A 6,719-nucleotide genomic window follows, 5' to 3' on the forward strand; every position below is an offset into this window, starting at 1 on the left:
TCGTGTGATAATAATGGAAGGGACGTCGCTGTCAGGGTGTGCCGGCGTGTTCTGCCTCGCTGGCCAGCGTGGGATGCTCTCCCTTCACGCTCCGCTGCCTCGCACAAGTTGCCTCCAGCAGCCCTTGCCAGCCCCCTCGATATTTTGGACACTGAGCGCTGCATGAACAAAAGGACCGTGGTGCTTGGCTGGGAGTCGGAGTGGCTCCTCTCCCTGTCAGCAAAGAGCTCCCAGACTGTGACTGGTAAAAAAAGAGGAGAGGTTTCCTTTTAGCACTGTATCACGAAGGGATGTGGGGTGGTTGGGAAAGGCTTCTCCCTCCCCGTTCTTTCTAGTCCACCTCTGCAAGCCAGGAGAAATTTTTGCCTGCTGAAGAAGGGTGTGAAAGCACCTGGCGGGTTTTGCAAGTGTCCATTAAGATACACCCAGGACTTCAGTGCTAACTCACATGCAAGCTTCCCATGGCAATGCTGTGAAAGCACGTAACATAGAGCAGAAGCACCCTGGGATCAGAGGCGGGCTAGCTGAGATGCTCAGGGGGAGCAGGAGGAGGAGGGCAGCTTTGATTCATTGCAGCCCCCAAATATCTCTGCGGTTTTGCCTCGCTCTGCAAAAGTCTCCCAGGTTCACTCGTTCCTGGGAGATTTCTTTCTTCCTGCTTAGCAAGCTCACAGCAGCAGCTGCTGAAAGGTCTGAGCTGCACTGAAGCTTAGAGCTCAGAAACGCATCTCCTCTTGCTGGGAGCAGAAGCGAAAGCCCAAACTGAAGGAATTTTCTGAGGCAAACACTGTAATTCTTACAGCACCAAAGCCCACCAAGTACTGGGGGGCATGCAAAGCCTGGTATTTAATCCTTACACCATGCAAAATAATTAGTATAGGGGAAGGCACAGCGTAACAGTGCTTCACATTTATTTTTACATGTTGTTTTCTCACTAATGTTTCATTTGGATACATCTACAGCTCTTTTTCCATCACTCTATGAGAGGGCACTGGTATCTTTATGCTCTGTTTTCCCTTGGGGAAACCGAGGCACGAAGCAATGACAGGATGTGGCTGGGGTGCTCTGACAACAGGCTGCAATCCCTGCTCCCTCAGTCCTGAAAACCCAGGCACAGGGAGTCCCCAGCTGCATGCGGGGAGGTAAAAGCAGAAAACTGCAGCATGGCTATTATCTCCGGTGCCTTTAGAAATAACCCTTTATCCCGGTGTCTAGCAGAGCAGTCCTCCTAACTTGTTAATGTGCTTGCTTAAAACCGCTGCCCTTAAACTTCTGCCAGTGCTGAAGTTAATGCACTGCCCTTTGCCACCTCAAGCGAGGCTGTGCTGTGGAAAGCTGCGCTGGGCTGATTCATGTCAGGACTGTATAATCAGAGAGAAGGGAAAACTTGGGAAGTGGCTCTTAGCAGGTACCTCCTGGGTTGAGAGCAACTGCTTTTTTATGTTTGAAAAACAGTGTTTTTCTCTGAAGAAAGGAAAAAGTTATGTCTGCAAAACTTGTACAACTTCTACAAGTCTAAAATGACTCCAGGCTTTCTGTGAAATCCCCATGCTCTTGCTGATGAGAGGACAAAATACCAGACATCTGCCCAGAATGAACAGGCGAAGAAGGAGGAAAAACCTTTTCACTAGCAGAGCATACAGATGCTTTAGAAACAACCAGAATTTTTCTTCAGCTTGAGGGTGGATAAAATGCTGATGTCAAGCCCAGACCCCAAGAGCAATACCCAACCTATGATTAGGATGACTAATTTCGCTTGCTCATACAAACACACACACCCTTCACCCTGCTAAGGATGGGTTTATCAGCCTGTGTGCGCCAGCCCAGCTCTGAGCTGGATGTGTGCAGATGCAGCTGAGCTGCCTATTGCCTTGTCCTGAGACTTGTCCAGATCTTGGGGCAATGTTGGCAGATGCTAGGAAAGTACATGGTTTTTGGCTGCTGTGAGGAGGCGCAATGCGGTGCCTCTGGAGCAGAAACAGCAGCAGAACAGGGCTGGGGAGCATTACAGTAAGAAAACCAACTGGAATAAAGCCCCTGTAGAGCCAAGTTTCAAAGGGATCTTGACTTCATAGGGGTCTCATCTTAACCCCATATATAAACATGCCACAAAAACACTGAATCCCAAACATGACACCATTCAGCCATGGTATCAGTGAGCTTGTTGTCCGTAACATTCACATTTTGGTACGGTGAGGAGCACATGGGACTGAGTATGGGAAGCCACATCAGCATGGGGGAATCAAGCTGCAGGCAATGCACTAGGACTGGTTCCTGGGGAATGGATAAATGGGCAGCAGTCAGGAGCAAGGTTCCTGGAACAGCTTCACCAGAGACTGAAGAATGGCAAAACGAGAGAGCACAGGTTGGCATTACGCCTTGTTGGCAAAGCTCTCTGAAATGCCGGGGAATGGAGGAGCAGAGAATGATTTTGGCCAGGATTCAGCATGCGCTAGAAGTGGTGTGCATGTGTGAGGGCTGGATAACCAAGGCTTTGGCAGGTGGAGGAATAAAAAGGGGCTTATCTGTTATGTTGCAAAACCCAAAATTTCATGGGGGGAAAAATATGCAGGAGTCAAATTAAAACAGAACATTTGCAGGAGGAAGAATTCGGCTCCCTGAAAAAAAATAAAAATAAAAATTAGGAGTTAACCTGAAGTGTTGCATTTGTGGTGAAACATAATACAGAATGTTTGACCCTTATTTCTTTAAAAATCTTTTGAAGATTAATTTAAATGGAAAATGTCATTTTGATACAACCAAAAAATAAAAATAAAAATAATAAAAAAACAAACAAACAAAAAAAAACCAACCTTAAAAACACCTCAGAATGAAACACTGCAACATTTCCAAATATTTATTTCCCTTTGAAGGTGTTGAAATGCAGTGTGTCACACTTCCCTACAGCTTTGCTATGCTCTTTTTATTCAGTCTAAATCATTTTCTCAATGTAACCTTAGCAGTTTTAGTTCCCTTGAAGTTCTGCTTTTTGGGATGAATCTACAATTTTCTGAAGGAGTATCTGCTCAGTTTTACTTCAGACTGAAGTAAATTAGTAGAGCTGTTTTGGGGAAGGAAATACTCAGTTTACTTCCTGCTGTTAGAAATGCTGATGGCCTACATTAACAAAACATCACTTTCATGAGACATGGGCTCATCTGAAAGCACATAGAAGAGAAGACTGAAAACAGAGCTGAGGAATGATAAAAGAAAAAAAAATAATTAACTGCATAAAAAGGCTACTTACATTTATGAGATTTTTTAAATAGCATTTAGATGGAAAGCTGATTCCCCATTTTTGTCTCTGCTGGTATTTTTTCTCAGGCTATCTGAAATTTGGGGAGTTAAGGGGAGAAAAAAAATCTTGCATTGCACCATATATGCCAAAAGAAATGCAATACAATCTGATTTTACTTCTTTCTCGCACGCCTGAATGTGCTCATTTTTGCTTACAAAAGGAAAGACACAAAAGAGTTGTAAGAAAAGGAATCAGATGGTGCCGCCCGATACTGCTTCACAGCTATAACATGAAAACAAGCCCAGCTTCTTCTGCTGACACTCAGGTCTCAAAAAATAGGGTTATTATTCATTTTAAAGTGAATTTTCTTAAAGGGAAATTACTCCAAATTCAATAAAAAGCACCATTTATTATTTCTGAGCAGAGTGGTTGCCTCCTGTTGCTGACATGAGGAGGGCCGTGAAGGCAGCGTGCCGCACACCTCTCCCTTCAGCAGCACTCCCAGAGTCTCTCTCCAGGTCTCCTAAAACTGCTGCATCCCTTGCAGGTGGACCCTTAGAAGGGACCTACTCCCTAGGGACTCATTCCTTAGCTATCCCTTCCTTGGGCCATGCATGACCTTGAAATGTTCCAAGGTTGCACGCCTGCTGGATGACCACAAGGGTTTCAAAGGACCAAATCCCTCAAATGCACTTTGGGAACTGCTACGTTCCTGTTCCTCCCTTGGTATTTCCACCTTTGCCTTCCAGAATTTAGTGGCTTCTTACATAGTTCAGGTCAGAGTAAAGGCCAAGACAAACTGCAGTCCTAATATCATCTAGTCCAAACACTTTGTGCCTTCCTAATATGCTGGAAAAATCACATCATAGCACCAAGTAGAAGGAGAAGCGTTGGGTAATTATGGCTAATTTTAAGTCCTGCCTAGACAAACAGCCATTTGCAGCACTGACTGAGTGCCACACTGGAAAAAAAACTACAGCAGCACCCTGTAACCCAACTAGCACCAGCCGTGCAGTCTGGTTCAGCTACCATGACCTGTCTTTGAAGGCTCCCCTGTTGTTTATGTTGTAGTGAGGTCTCATCCTCCTAGATTTCATCCTCAAATCTCAAGCACAAACTGAAACAAGGGAATTCTTGCTGCAAATCATGGGACACTGAGGTGCAACCCACCACCACGCCCCTGGTGCTCAGTACCAAACTGTAGCACCACCCCGTCTACCTTTGAGAGAAATCTGCTTCTCAGCTTGCAGTTTTCAACAGCAAAGCAACAGGTTCCAGAGAATCCAGAATCTGTCTTGCCTTAGAAACCTTTCAGTGCCTCAGCTAAATACGAGGCCTAGGCCTCATGTCCCTGTATCAAGCAATAGCACAATGTTCAAAAGAATCCAGAAGGCCTTTGCTCATCACCACCAGTTTGTTTTATATACCCGGACAAGTTATGGAGCTCATATGAGAAACAGGAACCTCTTTAATGGTTATTTTTAGACACTTCCAAAGCTTTCTGATAAAAACCTGTCCATGAAAACATCCCAATGAAGGAGGCTTTATGCAGCTTGTTATCTGAATAATCCACAGTACCATCTCCCTCTTCCTGCATGATTTCTGCTACATTTAAGAAGCCTAAAGTAGCAAGATTAGGAAGACTAAAGTAGTAAGAAATATGCCCTGAAGAAGCAAGCTATGGCTCCTAACTTAATGCAAACATCTGCTAAGGACTGAGAACTAGAAAATCAGCTTTGCAATATTGGCCTTGGTGTCTCAAAGGCAGAAGGGGATTGCTCCTAGACTAGAGGCAGCAAAATTGGCTTATCCTCTGCCCCTACTCACAGGGCAGAACCCCAGCACTGCCTCTGCCAAGAGGGCCAGCACTACCCTGAGGATACTTTTACCATAAGGAACAAAATAGGTGTCACTTTCCTATGAGCATTGTATGATAGCAGAGTGGCTCAGAGCCAGCGGCCTCCACTTCAAGCACACCCTTCCAAAAAGCAAGGATCTGACCCACAAAAGCTTCCTTTAGTATGAGCCACAGGAGGACTACCACCCTTACTTTCCTCCAAGGCACAGCAGCAAGACACACACTTTCTCCTATTAACCTCCCCCCTCCCCAGCCTGCCCTTTCCCTTTTATCACCGTCAGCAGGGCCTGATAGCTTGATAAGCACAGGTGAGGGCATCCCCCAGCTCTTCACCTATTCTTCTCTTATTTTGTGTGCCTACAAAGCCAGAAGGAAAGCAGGATAAAGACAAAAAAAAACAAAAAAAAAAAAAACAAAAAAAAAAAAAACGGAGTGGAGCCTGTCAAATTCAGTAAGTACAAAATATCTTCAGGACAGGTAAGTAGTCAGAGTGAAGTGGGAACTCCTGAAAATTCAGACCAGAGGAAAACTCTGCTCTGAAGTTCAGGAGGGCAAGAGTTACATCAGCAATTTGAAGAATATTTCATTGCCCAGATGGTGCCTTGAACACAAACTGTCAAAGTCATTACTCTGACTTTATTATCAGGGTTATGTTTTCTTTATTCCTTTTAATATTCCATATGCTGGTCATATAATACATTTCTTTGTATTCTTGCTCTCTTTTATTCTCTTTGTTTGCTCCATTCATGACTTATCACCTTCTGGTGGCAATTTAATTATTGGATCTATATTATTAGTATCTTTTTTTTTTTTAGAATATAATAAAAAATTCTGTACAAGACACTGCAAGTAATTCAATTTCCATCAGTGAGGAAGGAAGTTGGTTGCATTCAATGAAAGGGAGGAGAGTACCTGGCTATAACATTTTTAATAAAAATATAATAGCAATTCAACTTTTTAGCATCTTCCATTTGGAGAATCTTGTGGCTTCATAATCATTAATATTGCTTAACTTTTCCACTGCACTTTTCATCTATAGTTTTCGCAGCACTTTCTGAAGGTGAAATGGTATCATCCTCTCTATTTTTGGTAAAAATGTGAAAGCCCATACAACCTGGCCAGCCACAGTCACTCTTGCAATGAGATCAATCTGGAGAGAAGGAGGTTACCTGCTGACCCAGAAGGAATATACCCTGCAAAACACCCTGCATCTCAGCGCACACTGCTTGATGGGAGAGGTTCAGCATCCAAGGCAAGATCTAGTTTTGCAGGGTGATCCCAGTGTCTGTGTAGTGGCTGCCTGATTTATCCTCTACTACAAGGATCCTTTAGATCAGGTCTGTGGACCTATATCCTAAGCAGGAAGGAATATATTTTGTTATGCATTCCTTTCAGTTTCTTTACTCCCTAGTAAGATGGAAAAAAAATTACATTGCTCTCTAAGAATTAATGTCACCAAATAATGTATATGATACTTCAAATTGGCTTTTTTTTTTTTTTTTTTTTTTGTCAGCTCTAATTTCTTCCTCAAATAGGTAGGTTCTTTCTTTTCCTATCTGTAATGCCAGTTCTGCTCCTGAGACTCCAAACTCAGCACTCAGAATGACAGAAGATGTTATTTTC

At 43.6% G+C, this 6,719-nt stretch overlaps 1 long non-coding RNA gene across 1 annotated transcript; it reads right to left on the reverse strand.

The window, feature by feature from the left end:
- Positions 1-1,638: 1,638 nt before the first annotated feature.
- Positions 1,639-5,321, reverse strand: LOC311442385. Its single transcript, XR_014696602.1, has 3 exons — positions 5,122-5,321; positions 3,248-3,329; positions 1,639-2,618 (listed from the first exon to the last, which is right to left on the reverse strand). It is a non-coding gene; the product is annotated as an uncharacterized lncRNA (long non-coding RNA).
- Positions 5,322-6,719: the final 1,398 nt, after the last annotated feature.

The sequence above is a fragment of the Aythya ferina genome (assembly GCF_964211825.1).
Source record: "Aythya ferina genome assembly, chromosome: 10".
Taxonomy (NCBI): domain Eukaryota; kingdom Metazoa; phylum Chordata; class Aves; order Anseriformes; family Anatidae; genus Aythya; species Aythya ferina.